General features: G+C 43.3%; 4 non-coding genes across 4 annotated transcripts; all 4 read left to right on the top strand.

Annotated features, from left to right (window-relative positions):
- Positions 1 to 9,938: 9,938 nt before the first annotated feature.
- trnas-cga (transfer RNA serine (anticodon CGA)) lies at positions 9,939 to 10,019 on the top strand. The gene has a single exon. It is a non-coding gene; the product is annotated as a tRNA-Ser (tRNA).
- Positions 10,020 to 11,899: 1,880 nt separating this feature from the next.
- trnaf-aaa (transfer RNA phenylalanine (anticodon AAA)) lies at positions 11,900 to 11,980 on the top strand. Its single transcript has one exon. It is a non-coding gene; the product is annotated as a tRNA-Phe (tRNA).
- A 764-nt stretch (positions 11,981 to 12,744) lies between these two features.
- Positions 12,745 to 12,828, top strand: trnal-uaa (transfer RNA leucine (anticodon UAA)). The gene has a single exon. It is a non-coding gene; the product is annotated as a tRNA-Leu (tRNA).
- A 4,495-nt stretch (positions 12,829 to 17,323) lies between these two features.
- trnal-uaa (transfer RNA leucine (anticodon UAA)) lies at positions 17,324 to 17,407 on the top strand. The gene has a single exon. It is a non-coding gene; the product is annotated as a tRNA-Leu (tRNA).
- The last annotated feature ends 2,185 nt before the right edge of the window (positions 17,408 to 19,592 follow it).

The following is a 19,592-nucleotide window of genomic DNA, read 5'->3' on the forward strand; positions in this document are numbered from 1 at the left end:
CAGTGCTGGGACCCCAGCTATTTACAATATACATTAATGATTTAGATTAAGGAATTGAGTGTAATATCTTCAAGTTTGCAGATGATACTAACAGGGTGGCGGTGTGAGCTGTGAGGAGGACGCTAAAAGGCTGCAGGGTGACTTGGACAGGTTAGGTGAGTGGGCAAATGCATGGCAGATGCAGTATAATGTGAATAAATGTGAGGTTATCCACTTTGGTGGCAAAAACACGAAGGCAGAATATTATCGATATGGCGGCAGATTAGGAAAAGGGGAGGTGCAATGGGAGCTGCGTGTCGTGGTACATCAGTCATTGAAAGTTGGCATGCAGTTACAGCAGGCGGTGAAGAAGGCAAATGGTATTTTGGCCTTTATAGCTAGGGGTTTTGGGTATAGGAGTACGGAGGTCTTACTGCAGTTGTACAGGGCGTTTGTGAGACCTCACCTGGAATATTGTGTTCAGTTTTGGTCTCGTAATCTGAGGATGGACTTTCTTGCTATTGAGGGAGTGCAGCGAAGGTTCACCTGACTGATTCCCGGGATGACAGGACTGACATATGAGGAGAGACTGGATCGACAGTGGCTTGTAGTCACTGGAGTTTAGAAGCATGAGAGGGGATCTCATAGAAACATGAACAATTCTGACGGGACTTAACAGGTTAGATGCAGCAAGAAAATTCCCGATGTTGGGGAAGTCCAGAATTAGGGGACACAGTCTAATGATAAGGGGCAGGTCATTTAGGACCGAGATGAGGAGAAACTTCTTCACTCAGAGAGTTGTTAACCTGTGGGTTTCCCTATTGCAGAGAGTTGTTGATGCTAATTCATTGGCTATATTCAAGAGGGAGTTAGGTATGGCCATTATGGCTAAAGGCATCAAGAGGTTTGAAGAGAAAGCAGGAAAGGGGTACTGAGCTGAATGATCAGCCATGCTCATATTGAATGGTGGTGCAGATTCGAAAGCGCGAATGGCCTACTCATGCATTTATTTTCTATGTTTCTCTATTTGTCCCTGTCTCTCAATCTGTCTCTTACTTTCTCACGGTGTCAAAATTCTGCTTCAATGGGATTCTCTCAGTCTCCCTGTCTATTTGGGTCTCTCTTTCCCATCATCCCTCTCTGTCTGACTGTCTCTCTCTTTCCCATCGTCTCACTCTATCTGTCTATGTCTCTGCCTGCCTGGCTTTCTTTGCCCTGTCTCTAACCTGCTGAGTATTTCTATCATTTTCTCTTTTTATCTCTGTCTCTCTCACTCTATCTCTCTCTCTCTCTCTATCTGTCTATCTCTGTGACTCTCTTTGTCCCTGTCTTCATCTCTGTATTTCTATCACTCTTACCTTTTCTCTCTTTATAGAGCACACACACATCTTTGTATGTATGTGCTTGAGTTTTTTTTATCTCACTGAGTCTTTCTCTCGATCTCAGTCTCACACTTTATCTGTCTCTTTGCCTCTATCTCGCTGTCTGTCTCTCCCTGTTTCTCTGTTTATCTCTGTGTCTCAATGTGCATGTCGACTTCTCATGGTGTCCAGTACTGTTCACAGCTCGATTTCTGCTCTTAGAGAGCCCATACCCGTTAGTACCTCGTTAGTATAGTGGTGATTATCACCGCCTGTTATGCAGGAGACCGGAGTTGAATTCCCAGACAGGGGGAAGGCTTTTTCAAAATGTAGAATTTTACTTTTGTTTCTTGGTATAGATTCATGTTAAAAAGTTCGAGAGCAATATAGAAGAGTAAAAATACAGAAAGAGGAGATTGTCTCTTCCAGATTTTTAGCAAACAGAAACTTTTTCAGGATTCTGTGGCCGTCTGCTGCACAGAGATGGATGACTGAGTTTTATCTGAGTGACATTTAAAGATGCAGTAAACTAGTAGTCGTGGCCCAGTGATTAAGGCGATGCGCTAGAAATACATTGGGATTTTCCCGCCAGGTTCGAATCCTGCTGACTACAATTCTTTCCATTTCACAATTTAGCGAGGTCTCCGCAAAACTGATCCTGTGGTTGGTGGAATAAAGTACCACACCTTTCAATACTGCTATTTTTTTCTTTCTTTCATTAATCTGCAATATTCACGTTACATACGGATAGAAAAAAGCAAAAGGCAGCCAAAGTAGCGAGAGTGACCCTGCCTGTCTATCCCTCTATTTGTCTAAGGCACTCTTTGTATATCTTGATCTGGTGTCATAGTACATGAGTCATGGAAAGTTGGCAGCAGACAGTAAAAAGGCAAATGGCATGTTCGCCTTCATAGCGAGGTGATTTGAGTATAGGAGCAGGGAGGTCTTACTGCAATTACACAGGGTCTTGGTGAGGCCACACCTAGAATATTGTGTTCAGTTTTGGTCTCCAAATCTGAGGAAGGACGTCCTTGCGATTGAGGGAGTACAGCGAAGGTTCACCAGCTTGATTCCTGGGATGGCGGGACTGACATATGAGTAGAGACTGGAGCAATTGGGCTGGTATCCACTGGAGTTTAGAAGGATGAGAGGCGATCTCATAGAAATATATAAAATTCTGACGAGATTGGACGGGTTAGAGGCAGAAAGAATTTTCCCGTTGCTGTGGAGTTCAAGAACCAAGGTCTCAGTCCAAGAATAAGGGGTAAGCCATTTAAGACCGAGATGAGGAGAAACTTCTTCACTCAGAGAGTGGTTAACCTGTGGAATTCTCTACCGCAGAAAGTTGTTGAGGCCATTTCGTTCGATATATTCAAAAGGGAGTTAGATATGGCCCTTATTGTTAAAGAGATCAAGGGGTATGGAGAGAAAACAGGAAAGGGGTACTGAGGTTGAATGATGAGCCATGATCTTACTGAATGGTGGTGCAGGCTCGAAGGGCCGAATGACCAACTCCTGCAACTAATTTCTATGTTTCTATGTTGATGCGTGTATATTTTTGATAAGTGTGTTTGTGCGTGTCTGTGTATGTCTATCTGTATATATGTCTCTGTGTATGTGCAACTGTCTATGGAAATCATCACCATGAATTTAATATGTCCTGGAACTTTTTTAAAAACTTGGGGAAAATAATACGGTTGTGATCTTTGATATTGGCTATGGTTCATGGCTCCATTCTCGACTGAATCAGGAGGTTGTGTGTGTAAGTCCCACTCCTGAGACTTGAGCATACAATCTTGGCTGACACTCAAATGCAGTACATGGGGAATTTTGCATTGTTGAAGCTGTTGACTTTCGGATGAAATGTGAAATGGAAGCTTCGTCTGCACCTTCGGGTGGATGTGAAAGTTCCCAGAGCCTTATCGAAGAAGAATAGGAGAGTTGCGCCCGTGTCAATATGACGAAAAATGCTGGAAAATGCTCCCTGAAATCCGATGTGTCTGTGTGCGTCTGTGCGGATGGAATTAAAGGCCAGCTTCTCATCGAGACAGAGTCCCAGCATTGACAGGACTAGGATGGCCGGGCGGTTAAGTTGTTGGGCATAAATTCCAATGGGTTTATACCCGTGTGAGCTCGAACCCCACTCCTGGAATATGTTAATTAAACAGAGATTTTTCCCATCCTGCTCAGTGATATCCGATTTTCATCTGTTGCATTTGCATTTTTCTGTAACTCTGTGACACTCTGAGCAGACAATGAAATGAAATTGTGAAATGTATCTGTGTCGCTCAGTCTCTGCCTCTCTCTCTCTTTAGAGAGCTGTGTATGTGTTTATGTGTTTGAGTTTTTGTCTCTCTCAGTCTGCCTCTCTCTGATTCACTCTGTCTGTCCCTGTCTCTCCGTTTGTCTCTGTCTCTCAATCTGTCTCTCTCCCGGTGTCCAGTTCTGTTCCAATAGGATTCTCTCAGACTCTTTGTCTGACTGGCTCTCTCTTTCCCATCATTTCTGTGTGTCTCTCTCTCTATCTGACTTTCTCTCTATCTGTCTCCCTCTTTGTCTCTCTTTTTGTTCCTGTCTTTTTCTTGTCATTCCATCACTATTTGCCTCACTCTCTTTATGGAGCACGCAAACACATATCTGTGTATGTATGTATTTGAATCTTTGTCTCACTCAGTCTGAACCTCCCTCTCAGTCTCAAGCTTTCTGTCTCTGTCTCTGTCTCTATCTCGCGGTCTGTCTCTCCCTGTTTCACTGTTTGTCTCTGTTTCTCAATGTGTCTGTCTCATTCTCACGGTGATCAGTTCTGTTGCAATGGGATTCTCTCAGTCTCTCTTCTGACTGTCCCATCATCTCTGTCTGTCTATGTCTCTGCCTGTCTGTCTCTCTTTGCCTGTCGCTGGTAGTTCCTGTATCTAACCTGCTGGGAATTGCCATCATTTTCTGTTTATATCTTTGTCTCTCTCTCGCTCTGTCGCTCTCTCTCTATCTGTCTCTCTCCTTGTCACTGTCTTTATCACGGTCTTTCTCTCACTCTTTCCCTCTCTCTCTTTAGAGATCACACACACACACACACATATCTCTGTATATGGAAGTGTTTGAGTCTTTTTCTCACTCAGTCTGCCTCTTCTTCTCAGTCTTGACTTTCTGTCTCTCGTTGCCTCGATCTCGCTGTCTGTCTCTCCCTGTTTGTCGGTTTGGCTCTGTCCCTCATTGTGTCTGTCGACTTCTCATGATGTCCAGTTCTGTTCAGCTCGATTCCTGCTCTGACAGGAATGTTACCTGTCAGTTCCTCGTCAGTATAGTAGTGAGTATCCCCGCCTGTCACGCGGGAGACAGGGGTTCAATTTTCCGTCGAGAAGGTCGTTGTTTTAAAATGTAGAATTTTACTTCTGTTTCTTGGAAGAGATTCATATTAAAAAGTTCGATAGCAATAAAGAACTGTAAAAATAAACGTAGAGGATAGAGCCTCTTCATGATTTTTAGGAAACGGAGACTTTTTCACGATTCTTTGGCCGTCTGCTGCACAGAGATTGATGACTGAGTTTTTTCTGAGTGAATCTCAACCAAGTACTCACGTGGTTTACACAGAACAAGAATAGCCGAGTGGTAATGGCGTTGTCCTTAAAATTCAATGGTTTTTTTCCCGCGTGGGTTCGAACCCCACTCCTGGTATCTTTTTCATTTGACACGGATTTCCTCCCATTCTGATCAGTAAAACCGGATTTTCATCGTTTGAATCTGCAATTTTCTGTAACAATGTGACAATCTGACCCGATAATGAAATGTAATGTATCTGCGTCGCTCGGTCTCTGCCACTCTCTCTCTTCAGAGAGTTGTGGATGTTTTCTTATGTTTGAGTCTTTGTCTCTCTCAGTCTGACTCACTCTATCTGTCCCTGTTTCTCAGTTTGTCTCTGTCTCTCAATCTGTCTCTTTCTCATGGTACCACGTCTATTACAATGGGAATCTCTCAGACTCTTTGTCTGACTGGCTCTCTCTTTCCCATCATTTCGGTCTGTCCATGTCTTTGCCTGTCTCTGTTAGTCCCTGCCTGTAAGCTGAGAAGTATTTCCATCATTTTCTGTTTTAGTCTCTATCGCTCTCTCTCCATCTGTCTCTCTCCTTGTCACTGTCATTATCATTGTCTTTCGCTCACTCTTTCCCTCTCTCGCTTAATAGATCACACACACACATCTCTGTATATGTATATGTTTGAGTCTTTTTCTCACTCAGTCTGCCTCTCCTTCTCAGTCTCACACTTTCTGTCTCTCGTTGTCTCTATCTTGCTGTCTGTCTCTCCCTGTTTGTCGGTTTGTCTCTGTCTCTCAATGTGTCTGTCGACTTCTCATGGTGTCCAGTTCTGTTCACAGTGGCTCGATTCCTGCTCTGACAGAGCTGGTACACGTCAGTTCGTCGTTAGTATAGTGGTGAGTATCCCCGCCTGTCACGTGTGAGACCGGGGTTCAATGCAAAATGTAGAATTTTACTTCTGTTTCTTGGAAGAGATTCATGTTAAAAAGTTCCAGAGCAATATAGAACTGTAAAAATACAGGTAGAGGAGATTGCCTCGTCCAGATTTTTTGCAAACGGAGAATTTTTCATGCGTCTTTGGCCGGCTGCTGCACAGAGATGGATGACTGAGTTTCTTCTGAGTAACGTTTAAAAAGGCAGCGACACAGTCGTCGTGGCCGAATGGTTAAGGCGATGGGCCAGAAATGCATTGGGTTGTCCCGCCAAGATTCGAATCCTAAAGCCGACGATTCTCAGCAGTTTTCATTCCATTTCAAAATTTAACTGGTTCTCTTCCAAACTGATCCTGAGATAGATGTTCTAACGTCCCACACATTTCAACACTGACATTTTTTTTCTCATTTTTATTAATCTGCAATATTCACGATACATCCGTTTCAAAAATCGCAAACATCAGTCAAAGTTGCGACAGTGATTCAGCCTGTCGATCCCTCGAGATGTCGAAGGCATCTGTGCATGCCCGTTGGTGCGTGCACATTTTTGGTTATGTGTGTGTGTGTCTTTGTGTCTGTCTATCCATATATATGACTCTGTGGATGTGCAACTGTCTGTAGAAATCGTCACCATGAATTTGGTATGTCCTGGAACTTATAAAAAATACTTGGGGAAAATAATACGGTTGTCAACTTTTGTATCGGCTTTGGTTCAGTGGCAGCATTCTCGACTGAATCGGGAGTTTGTGTGTTGAAGTCGCACTCCTGAGACTTGAGCATATCATCTTGGCTAACACTCAAGTGCAGCATTGGTGGAATTTTGCAATGTTGAAGCTGTTGACTTTCGGATGAAATGTTAAATTGAAGCTCCGTCTGCACCCTCGGGTGGATATGAAAGTTCCCAGTGCATTACTCGAAAAAGAATAGGAGAGTTGCCCCCGTCTCAATATGAATATAATGTTCCTAAATGCTCACTGAAAGCGATGTGTATGTGTTTGTATGTGGGGTTGGGGTTGAAGCCCAGATTCTCACAAAGACAGAATTCAAATTCTCACAGGACCAAGATAGCCGAGTGGTTGAGGAGTTGGCCTTGGATTTTAATGTTTTTTTCCCGCGTGGGTTCGTACCCCACTCCTGGTATCTCTTTAATTTAACACGGATTTCCTCCCATTCTGATCAGTGAGACCGGATTTTCATCGGTTGAATCAGCAATTTTCTGTAACAATGTGATACTCTGAACCGATAATGAAATTAAATTGTGAAATGTATCTGCGTTGCTCGGTCTCTACCTCTCTCTCTCTCTCTTCAGAGTGTTGTGTATGTGTTTGTATGTTTGAGTCTTTGTCTCTCTCAGTCTGACTCACTCTGTCTGTCCCTGTTTCTCTGTTTGTCTCTGTCTCTCAATCTGTCTCTTTCTCACGGTGCTACGTTTGTTCCAATGGGATTTTCTCAGACTATTTGTCTGACTGGCTCTCTCTTTTCCATCATTTCGGTCTGTCCATGTCTTTGCCTGTCTCTGTTCGTCCCTGCCTGTAAGCTGAGAAGTATTTCCATCATTTTCTGTTTTGATCTCTGTCGCTCTCTCTCCATCTGTCTCCTTGTCACTTTCTTTATCATTGTCTTTCTATCACTCTTTCCCTCTCTCTTAATAGATCACACACACACATGTCTGTCTATGTATATGTTTGAGTCTTTTTCTCACTCAGTCTGCCTCTCCTTCTCAGTCTCACACTTTCTGTCTCTCGTTGTCTCGATCTCGCTGTCTGCCTCTCCCTATTTGTCGGTTTGTCTCTGTCTCTCAATGTGTCTGTCGACTTCTCATGGTGTTCAGTTCCGTTCACAGTGGCTCGATTCCTGCTCTGACAGTAGTGGTGCACGTCAGTTCCTCGTTAGTATAGTGGTGTGTATCCCCGCCTGTCACGCAGGAGACCGGGATTCAATTCCCCGACGGGGAGGCAGTTGTTTCAAATTGTAGAATTTTACTTCTGTTCCTTTTGAGAGATTCATATTAAAAAGTTCCAGAGCAATATCGAACTGTAAAAATACAGGTAGAGGAGATTGCCTCGTCCAGATTTTTAGCAAACGGAGAACTTTTCAGGAGTCTTTGGTCGTCCGCTGCACAGAGATGGATGACTGAGTTTTTTCTGAGTAATGTTTAAAAAGAGCAGCGACGCAGTAGTCGTGGCCGAGTGGGTAAGGCGATGGACTAGAAATCCATTGGGTTATCCTGCGTATGTTCGAATCCTGTCGACTACGATTCTCAGCATTTTTCTTTCCATTTCACAATTTAACCGGTTCTCTGCCAAACTGATCCTGAGATAGATGGAATAACGTCCCACACCTTTCAACACTGACATTTTTTTCTCATTTTTATTAATCTGCAATATTCACGATACATCCGTTTCAAAAATCGCAAACATCAGTCAAAGTTGCGACAGTGATTCAGCCTGTCTATCCCTCGAGCTGATGAAAGCATCTGTGCATGCCCGTTGGTACGTGCAAATTTTTGGTTATGTGTGTGTGTGTCTCTCTGTATGTCTATCTCTATATAAGTCTCTGTGTATGTGCAACTGTCTGTGGAAATCATCACCATGAATTTGGTGTGTCCTGCAACTTATAAAACAGACTTGGGGGAAATAATAAGGTTGTGAACTTTTGTATCGTCTTTGGTTCAGTGGCAGCATTCTCGACTGAATCGGCAGTTTGTGTGTTCAAGTCGCACTTCTGAGACTTGAGCATTATCATCTTGGCAAACACTCAAGTGCAGCACTTGGGGAATTTTGCAATGTTGAAGCTGTTGACTTTCGGATGAAATGTCAAATTGAAGCTCCGACTGCACCCTCGGGTGGATATGAAAGTTCCCAGTGCATTACTGGAAAAAGAAGAGGAGAGTTGCCCCCGTCTCAATACAACTAAAAATGTTCGTAAATACTCACTGAAAGCCGATGTGTCTGTGTTTGTATGTGGGGTTGGGGTTGAAGCCCAGATTCTCACAGAGAAAGAATGCAGATTCTCACAGGGCCAGGATAGCCGAGTGGTTGAGGCGTTGGCCTTGAATTTTAATGGTTTTTTACCCCCTTGGGTTCGTACCCCACTCCTGGTATCTCTTTAATTTAACACGGATTACCTCCCATTCTGATCAGTGAGACCGGATTTTCATCGGTTGAATCAGCAATTTTCTGTAACAATGTGACACTCTGAACCGATAATGAAATGAAATTGTGAAATGTATCTGCGTCGCTCGGTCTCTACCTCTCTCTCTCTCTTCAGAGAGTTGTGTATGTGTTTGTATGTTTGAGTCTTTATCTCTCTCAGTCTGACTCACTCTGTCTGTCCCTGTTTCTCTGTTTGTCTCTGTCTCTGAATCTGTATCTTTCTCACGGTGCCACGTCTGTTCCAATGGGATTCTCTCAGACTCTTTGTCTGACTGGCTCTCTCTTTCTCATCATTTCGGTCTGTCCATGTCTTTGCCTGTCTCTGTTAGTCCCTGCCTGTAAGCTGAGAAGTATTTCCATAATTTTCTGTTTTGGTCTCTATCGCTCTCTCTCCATCTGTCTCCTTGTCACTTTCTTTATCATTGTCTTTCTATCACTCTTTACCTCTCTCTTAATAGATCACACACACACATCTCTGTATATGTATATGTTTGAGTCTTTTTATCACTCAGTCTGCATCTCCTTCTCAGTCTCACACTTTCTGTCTCTCGTTGTCTCTATCTCGCTGTCTGTCTCTCCCTGTTTGTCGGTTTGTCTCTGTCTCTCAATGTGTCTGTCGACTTCTCCTGGTGTCCAGTTCTGTTCACAGTGGCTCGATTCCTGCTCTGACAGAGCTGATACACGTCAGTTCCTCGTTAGTATCGTGGTGAGTATCCCTGCCTGTCACGCGGGAGACCGGTGATTTAATTCCCCGACGGGGAGGCAGTTGTTTCAAAATGTAGAATTTTACTTCTGTTTCTTGGAAGAGATTCATATTAAAAAGTTCCAGAGCAATATCGAACTGTAAAAATACAGGTAGAGGAGATTGCCTCGTCCAGATTTTTAGAAAACGGCGAATTTTTCAGGCGTCTTTGGCCGTCTGCTGCACAGAGATGGATGACTGAGTTTTTTCTGAGTAACGTTTAAAACGGCAGCGACACAGTAGTCGTGGCCGAGTGGTTAAGGCGATGGACTCGATATCCATTGGGTTATCCCGCGCATGTTCGAATCCTGCCGACTACGATTCTCAGCATTTTTCATTCCATTTCACAATTTAACCGGTTCTCTGCCAAACTGATCCTGAGATAGATGGAATAACGTCCCACACCTTTCAACACTGACATTTTTTTCTCATTTTTATTAATCTGCAATATTCACGATACATCCGTTTCAAAAATCGCAAACATCAGTCAAAGTTGCGACAGTGATTCAGCCTTTCTATCCCTCGAGATGACGAAGGCATCTGTGCATGCCCGTTGCTGCGTGCAAATTTTTGGTAATGTGTGTGCGTGTCTCTGTTTCTGTTTATCTCTATATAAGTCTCTGTGTATGTGCAACTGTCTGTGGAAATCATCACCATGAATTTGCTATGTCCTGGAACTTATAAAACAGACTTGGGGGAAAAAATAAGGTTGTGAACTTTTGTATCAGCTTTGGTTCAGTGGCAGCATTCTCGACTGAATCGGGAGTTTGTGTGTTCAAGTCGCACTTCTGAGACTTGAGCATTATCATCTTGGCTGACACTCAAGTGCAGAACTTGGGGAATTTTGCAATGTTGAAGCTGTTGACTTTCGGATGAAATGTTAAATTGAAGCTCCGTCTGCACTCACGGGTGGATATGAAAGTTCCCAGTGCATGACTTGAAAAAGAATAGGAGAGTTGCCCCCGTCTCAATATGACTAAAAATGTTCGTAAATGCTCACTGAAAGCCGATGTGCATGTGTTTGTATGTGGGGTTGGGGTTGAAGCCCAGATTCTCACAGAGACAGAATGCAGGTTCGCACAGGACCAGGATAGCCGAGTGGTTGAGGCGTTGGCCTTGAATCTTAATAGTTTTTTCCCGCGTGGGTTCGTACCCCACTCCTGGTATCTCTTTAATTTAACACGGATTTCCTCCCATTCTGATCAGTGAGACCGGATTTTCATCGGTTGAATCAGCAATTTTCTGTAACAATGTGACACTCTGAAACGATAATGAAGTGAAATTGTGAAATGTATCTGCGTCGCTCGGTTTCTGTCTCTCTCTCTCTCTTCAGAGAGTTGTGTATGTGTTTGTATGTTTGAGTCTTTGTCTCTCTCAGTCTGACTCACTCTGTCTGTCCCTGTTTCTCTGCTTGTCTCTGTCTCTCAATCTGTCTCTTTCGCACGGTGCCACGTCTGTTCCAATTGGATTCTCTCAGACTCTTTGTCTGACTGGCTCTCTCTTTCTCATCATTTTGGTCTGTCCATGTCTTTGCCTGTCTCTGTGAGTCCCTGCCTGTAAGCTGAGAAGTATTTCCATCATTTTCTGTTTTAGTCTCCATCGCTCTCTCTCCATCTGTCTCCTAGTCACGTTCTTTATCATTGTCTTTCTATCACTCTTTCCCTCTCTCTCTTAATAGATCACACACACACATATCTGTATATGTATATGTTTGAGTCTTTTTCTCAATCAGTCTGCCTCTCCTTCTCAGTCTCACACTTTCTGTCTCTCGTTGTCTCTATCTCGCTGTCTGTCTCTCCCTGTTTGTCGGTTTGTCTCTGTCTCTCAATGTGTCTGTCGACTTCTAATGGTGTCCAGTTCTGTTCACAGTGGCTCGATTCCTGCTCTGACAGAATTGGTACACGTCAGTTCCTCGTTAGTACAGTGGTGACTATCCCCGCCTGTCACGCGGCAGACCGGGGTTTAATTCCCCGACGAAGAGGCAGTTGTTTCAAATTGTAGAATTTTACTTCTGTTTCTTGGAAGAGATTCATATTAAAAAGTTCCAGAGCAATATCGAACTGTAAAAATACAGGGAGAGGAGATTTCCTCGTCCAGATTTTTAGCAAACGGAGAATTTTTCAGGCGTCTTTGGCCGTCTGCTGCACAGAGATGGATGACTGAGTTTTTTCTGAGCAATGTTTAAAAAAGCTGCGACACAGTAGTCGTGGCCGAGTGGTTAAGGCGATGGACTAAAAATCCATTGGGTTATCCCGCGCAGGTTCGAATCCTGCCGACTACGATTCTTAGCATTTATCAATCCATTTCACAATTTAACCGGTTCTCTGCCAAACTGATCCTGAAATAGATGGAATAACGTCCCACACCTTTCAACACTGACATTTTTTTCTCATTTTTATTAACCTGCAATATTCGCGATACTTCCGGATAAGAAAATGGAAAAATCAGTCAAAGTTGCGACAGTGATTCAGCCTGTCTATCCCTCGAGATGTCTAAGGCATCTGTGCATGCCCGTTGGTTCGTGTAAATTTTTAGTTATGTGTGTGTGTGTGTCTCTTTGTCTGTCTATCTCTATATATGTCTCTGTGTATGTGCAACTGTCTGTGCAAATCATCACCATGAATTTGGCATGTCGTGGAACTTATAAAAAAGACTTAGGGAAAATAATACGGTTTGATCTTTTGTATCGGCTTTGATTCAGTGGCAGCATTCTCGACTGAATCTGGAGTTTGTGTGTTCAAGCCGCACTCCTGAGACTTGAGCATATAATCTTGGCAAACACTCTAGTGCACCACTTGAGGAATTTTGCATTGTTGAATCTTTCACTTTCGGATGAAATGTTAAAGTGAAGCTCCGTCTGTACCCTCGGGTGGATATCAAAGGTCCCAGAGCATTATTCGAAAAAGAATAATAGAGTTGCCCCCGTGTCAATATTACTAAAAATGTTCGTAAATGCTCACTGAAAGCTGATATGTCTGTTTTGTGTATGTGGGGTTGGGGTTGAAGCCCAGTTTCTCACAGAGACAGAATCCAGGTTCGCACAGAAACAGGATAGCCGAGTGGTTAAGGTGTTGGCCTTAAAATTCAATGGGGTTTTTTCCCGCGTGGGTTCATACCCCACTCATGTTATCTCTTCAATTTAACGCGTATGTCCTCCCATTCTGATCAGTGATACCGGATTTTCATCCGTTGAATCAGCAATTTTCTGTAACTATGTGACACTCTGAACCGATAATGCAATGAAATTGTGAAATGTATCTGTGTCGCTCGGTCTCTGCCTCTCTCTCTCTCTTCAGATAGGTTTGGATGCTTGATCCTTTGTCTCTCTCTCATTCTGACTCACTCTGTCTGTCCCTGTTTCTCTGTTTGTCTCTGTCTCTCAATCTGTCTCTTTCTCACGGTGCCCACGCCTGTTCCAATGGTATTCTCTCAGACTCTTTCTCTGACTGGCTCCCTCTTTCCCAACATTTCGGTGTGTCCATGTCTTTGCCTGTCTCTGTTAGTCCAGCCTTTAACCTGATAAGTATTTCCATCATTTTCTGTTTTAGTCTCTATCTCTCTCTCTCTGTCTGTTCCTCTCCTTGTCACTGTCTTTATCATTTTCTTTCTCTCACTCTGACCCTCTCTCTCTTAATAGATCACACAAACACACATCTCTGTATATGTATGCGTTTGAGTCTTTTTCTCACGAAGTCTGCCTCTCCTTCTCAGTCTTACTTTTTCTGACTCTTGTTGTCTCTAACTCGCTGTCTGTCTCTCCCTGCTTGTCGGTTTGTCTCTGTCTCTCAATGTGTCTGTCGACTTCTCATGGTGTCCAGTTCTGTTCACATCTCGATCCCTGCTCTGACAGAGCTGCTACCTGTAAGTTTCTCGTTAGTATAGTGGTGAGTATCCCCGCCTGTCACGCGGGAGACCGGGTTTCAATTCCCCGACTAGAAGTCAGGTGTTTCAAAATGTAGAATTTTACTACTGTTTCTTGGTCGAGATTCATATTAAAAAGTTCCAGAGCAATGTCCAACTGGAAAAATACACGTGGAGGAGATTGCCTCTTCCAGATTTTTAGTAAACGGAGACTTTTACAGGATTCTTTGGCCGTCTGCTGCACAGAGATGGATGACTGAGTTTTTTCTGAGTAACGTTTAAGAAGACAGAGTCGCATTCAAAGTGGCCGAGTGGTTAAGACGATGGATTAAAAATCAATTGGGTTTTCCCTGCGTAGTTTTGAAGCCTGTCCACTACGATTCTCGGCATTTTTTCATTCCATTTCACAGTTTAACCAGAACTTTGCAAAACTGATCCTGAGATAGATGGTATAACGTCCCACATCTTTCAACACTGACATGTTTTTCTCATTTTTATTAATCTGCAATATTTACGATACATACGGATAGGAAAACATAAAAATCAGTCAAAGTTGCGACAGTGAGTCAGCCTGTCTATCCCTTTATATGTTGAAGGCATCTGTGTAGGTCCGTTGGTGCGTGTAAATTTTTGGTTATTTTTGTGGGTGTGTCTCTGTGTCTGTCGATCTGTATATATATCTCTGTGTATGTGCAACTGTCTGTGGAAATCATCACCATGAATTTGGTATGTCCTGGAAATTATAAAAAAGACTTGGGGAAAATAAGACGGTTGTGGAAGTTTGTATCGACTTTGATTCAGTGGCAGCATTCTCGACTGAATCAGGAGTTTGTGTGTTCAAGTCGCACTCCTGAGACTTGAGCATATCATCTTGGCTAAAACTCAAGTGCCGCACTTGGGGAATTTTGCAATGTTGAAGCTGTTGACTTTCGGATGAAATGTTAAATTGAAGTTGAGTCTGCACTATCGGGTGTGTGTGAAAGGTCCCAGAGCTTCACTCGAAAAAGAATAGGAGAGTTTCCCCCGTGTCAATATTACTAAAAATGTTCGTAAATGCTCACTGAAAGCCTCCATGTATGTGTGTCTGTGGGGGTGGGGTTGAAGCCCAGTTTCTCACAGAGACAGAATCCATATTCTGACAGGACCAGGGTGGCCGAGTGGTTAAGGCATTGGCCTTAAAATTAAATGGGATGTTTCCCGCGTGTTCTCGTACCTGACTCCTGATACTTCTTTAATTTAACACGGATTTCCTCCCATTCTCATCAGTGATACCCGATTTTTATCTGTTGAATGTGCAACTTTGTGACACTCTGAGCCGATAATGAAATGAAATTGTGAAATGTATCGGTGTCGCTCGGTCTCTGCCTCTCTCTTTCTTTAGAGAGATGTGTTTGTGTTTGCGTGTTTTTCACTCCAGTTTGACTCACTCTGTCTGTTCCTGTGTCTCTGTCTCTTTCCCACGGCGTCCAGTTCTGTTCCAACGGGATTCTCTTAGACTCTTTGTAAGACTGACTCTCTCTTTGGCATCATTTCTGTCTGTCCATGTCTTTGCCTGCCTCTGTTAGTTCCTGTCTCTAACCTGCTGAGTATTTCCAGCATTAGTGTTTCTATCTTTGACACTCTCTATCTGTCGCTCTCTCCCTCTTTGTCACTGTCTTTATTGCTCTCTTTCTCTCACTCTTTCCCTCTCTCTTTATAGATCACACACACACATCTCTGCATATGTGTGTGTTTGAGTCTTTTTCTCACTCAGTCTGCCTCTCCTTCTCAGTCTCACATTTTCTGTCTCTCATTGTTTCTATCTCACTGTCAGTCTCTCCCTGTTTGTCGGTTTGTCTCTGTCTCGCAATGTGTCTGTCGTCTTCTCATCGTGTCCAGTTCCATTCACAGCTCGCCTCCTGCTCTGATAGAATTCATGCTCGTTTGTATAGTGGTGAGTATCCCCGCCTGTTCCGCTGGAGACCGTGGTTCTACTTCCCGACGCGGTGGCAGCATTTACAAAATGCAGAATTATATTTGTTTCTTGGTGTTGATTCATATTAAAAAGTTCCAGAGCAAAATAGAACAGTAAAAATACAGGAAGAGGAAGTTGCCTCTTCCAAATTTTTAGCAAACGGAGACTTTTTCCGGATTCTGTGGCCGTTTGCTGCACAGAGATGGATGACTGAGTTTTTTCTGAGTAACATTTAATGATGCAGCGAGCTAGTAGTCGTGGCCGAGTGGGTAAGACAATAGACAAAAAATCCATCGGTTTTCTCTGCGCAGTTTTGAATCCTGCCGACTATGTTTCTCAGCATATTTCATTTTGTTTCACAATTTCACCACGTTACTGCAAAACTGATTCTGAGATAGATGGAGCAACGTCCCACATCTTTCGATGCTGCCGCTGTTTTCTTTCTTTCATTAATCTGCAGTATTCACGATACATGCGGATAGAAAAACGCAAAAACCAGCCAAAGTATCCTCAGTGACCCTGCCTGTCTATCCATCTATTTGTCTAAGGCAACCTGTGTATATCTTGATCTGAGTGTCATGGTACATCAGTCATTGAAAGTTGGCATGTAGTTGCAGCAGGCGGTGAAGAAAACAAATGGCATGTTCGGATTCATAGCTAGGGGATTTGAGTATGGGAGCAAGAAGATATTACTACAGTTGTACAGGGTCTTGGTGAGGTCACACCTGGAATATTGTGTTCAGTTTTGGTCCCCAAATCTGAGGAAGGACGTCCTTGCTATTGAGGGAGCACAGCGAAGGTTCACCAGCATGATTCCCGGGATGGCAGGATTGACATATGAGGAGAGACTGGCTTAACTGGGCTGGTATCCACTGGAGTTTAGAAGAATGAAAGGGGATCTCACAGAAACATATAAAATTCTGACGAGATTGGAGGCTGGAAGAATGTTCTCATTGCTGGTGAGTTTGAGACCAAGGATTACAATCTAAAAATAAGGGGTAAGCTATTTATGACCGAGATGAGAAGAAACTTCTTCACTCAGAGAGTGGTTTACCTGTGAAATTTTCTACCGCAGAAAGTCGTTGAGGAAGTTCATTAGATATATTCAAAAGGGAGTTAGATATGGCCCTTATGGCTAAAGAGATGAAGTGGTATGGAGGGAAAGCAGGAAAGGGGTACTGAGGTTGAATGATGAGCCATGATCTTATTGAATGGTGGTGCAGGCTCGAAGGGCCGAATGGTATATTCCTGCAACTAATTTCCATGTTTCTATGATGATGCATGTAGATTTTTTTTAATTGTGTGTGCGCGTGTCTGTGTATGTCTATCTGTATGTATGTATCTGTGTATGTGCAACTGTCTGTGGAAATCATCACCATGAATTTGGTATGTCCTGGAACTTTTAAAACACTTGGGGAAAATAATACGGTTGTGAGCTTTGGTATGGGTTTTGGTTCAGTGGCTCCATTCTCGACTGAATCAGGAGGTTGTGTGTGTAAGTCCCACTCCTGAGACTTGAACACATCATCTTGGATGACACTCAAATGCAGTATTTGGGGAATTTTGCATTGTTGAAGCTGTTGACCATCAGCTGAAATTTTAAATTGAAGCTCCATTTGCACCCTCGGGTGGATGTGAAAGTTCCCAGAGCCTTCGTCGAAAAAGAATAGGAGAGTTGCGCCCATGTCAATATTGCGCAAAATGTTCGTAAATGTTCCCTGAAATCCTCTGTGTCAGTGTGTCGCTGTGGGGGTGGAGCTGAAGCCCAGATTCTCACAGAGGCAGAGTCCAACCATTGACAGGATCAGGACCAGGATGGCCGAGTTGTAAAGGCGTTGCATTTAAGATGTAATGGGTTGTATACTCGCGTGGGTTCAAACCCCACTCCTGGTGATTCCTTAATTAAACAGAGATTTTTCCCATCCTGCCGAGTGATACCCGATTTTCATCTGCTGAATCTCCAATTTTCTGCAACGATGTGACATTCTGAGCCGACAATGAAATGAAATTGTGAAATGTATCTGTGTTACTCGGTCTCTGTCTCTCTCTCTCTTTAGTGAGCTGTGAATGTGTTTGAGTCTTTATCTCTCTCAGTCTGCCTCTCTCTGACACACTCTCTCTGTCCCTGTTTCTCTGTTTGTCCGTCTCTCAATCTGTCTCTTTCTCACGGTGTCTCGTTCTGTTGCAATGTGATTCTCTCAGACTCTCATTCTGACTGCCTATCTCTGTCCCATTATCTCTGTCTGTCCATGTCTTTGCCTGTCTCTCTTAATCCCTGTCTCTAACCTGATAAATATTTCCATTATGTTCTGTTTTTGTCTCTATGTCTCTCTCTCTATCTGTCTTTCTCTCTATCTGTCGCCCTCTTTGTCTCTCTCTTTGTCCCTGTCCTTTTCTCTGTCATTCCATCACTATTTGCCTCCCTCTCTTTATGGAGCACGCAAATACATATCTGTGTATGTATGTGTTTGAGTCTTTTTCTCATTCAGTCTGATCCTCCCTTTCAGTCTCAAACTTTCTGTCTCTCTTTGTCTCTATCTCGCTGTCTGTCTGTCCCCGTTTCCCTGTTTGTCTCTGGTTCTCAATGTGTCTGTCACTTTCTCACGGTGTCCAGTTCTTTTCGAATGGGATTCTCTGAATCTCTCTGTCTGACTGTCTCACTCTTTCCCATCATCTCTGTCTGTCTATGTTTCTGCCTATCTGTCTCTCTTTGCCTGTCGCTGGTAGTTCCTGTCTCTAACCTGCTGAGTATTTCCATCATTTTCTGATTATATCTTTGTCTCTCTCTTGACCTGTCGTTCTCTCTCTATCTGTCTCTCTCCTTGTCACTGTCTTTATCACTGTCTTTCTTTCACTCTTTCCCTCTCTCTCTTTATTGATCACACACACACATCTCTGTATATGTAGGTGTTTGAGTCTTTTTCTCAGAGTCTGCCTGACTTTTCGGTCTCACCCTTTCTGTCTATCGTTGTCCCTCTATCGCTGTTTATCTCTCCCTGTTTGTCGGCTTGTCTCTGTCTCTCAATGTGTCTGTCGACTTCTGTTCACAGCTCGATTACTGCTCTGACATCGCCCGTACCTTCGTCCGGAGAGTCGTGATTTTGCTCCCCTGTTAAGCAATAGAACCGGGTTCAATTCCCCGACGGAAAAGCAGTTTTTTCAAAATGTCTAATTTTACTTCTGTTTCTTGGTATAGATTCACATTAGAAAGTTCCAGAACAATATAGAACAGTAAAAATACAGCCAGAGGTGATTGCCTCTTCCAGATTTTTTGCAAACAGAGACTTTTTCAGGATTCTGTGGCCGTCTGCTGCACAGAGATGGATGACTGAGTTTTTTCTGAGTAACATTTAAAGTGCTGGAGCTGCAGTAGTTGTGGTCGAGTGGTTAATGCGATTGGCTTGAAATCCTTTGGGTTTTCGGCGCTCAGGTTCAAAACCTGCCGACGACGATTCTCAGCAATTTTCATCACAATTTAACCAGGTTTTTGCAAAACTAATCCTGAGATAGGCGGAATAACGTCCTACACCTTTCAACACTGACATCTATTTCTCATTTTTATTAATCTGCAATATTCACGATACATACGGATAGAAAAACGCAAAAATCAGCCAAAGTAGCGAAAGTGACTCAGCCTGTCTATCCCTTGAGATGTCGCAGGCATCTGTGCATGTCCGTTGATGCATGTATATTTTTGGTTTTGTATGTATGTGTGTGTCTCTGTGTCTGTCTATCTGTATATATGTCTCTGTGTATGTGCAACTGTCTGTGGAAATCATCACCATGAATTTGGTATGTCCTGGAACTTTTCAAAAAGACTTGGGGAAAATAATACGGTTGTGAACTTTGGTATCAGCTTTGGTTCAGTGGCAGCATCCTTGACTGAAAAACGCAAAAGCCAGACAAAGTAGCGACAGTGACCCTGCCTGTCTGTCCATCTATTTGTCTAAGGCAACCTGTGTATATCTTGATCTGGGTGTCATGGTACATCAGTCATTGATTGCAGGTGCAGCAGGCGGTGAAGAATGCAAATGGCATGTTCGCCTTCATAGCGAGGGGATTTCAGTATAGGAGCAGG

This window comes from Pristiophorus japonicus, chromosome 23 (assembly GCF_044704955.1).
Source record: "Pristiophorus japonicus isolate sPriJap1 chromosome 23, sPriJap1.hap1, whole genome shotgun sequence".
Classification (NCBI taxonomy): domain Eukaryota; kingdom Metazoa; phylum Chordata; class Chondrichthyes; family Pristiophoridae; genus Pristiophorus; species Pristiophorus japonicus.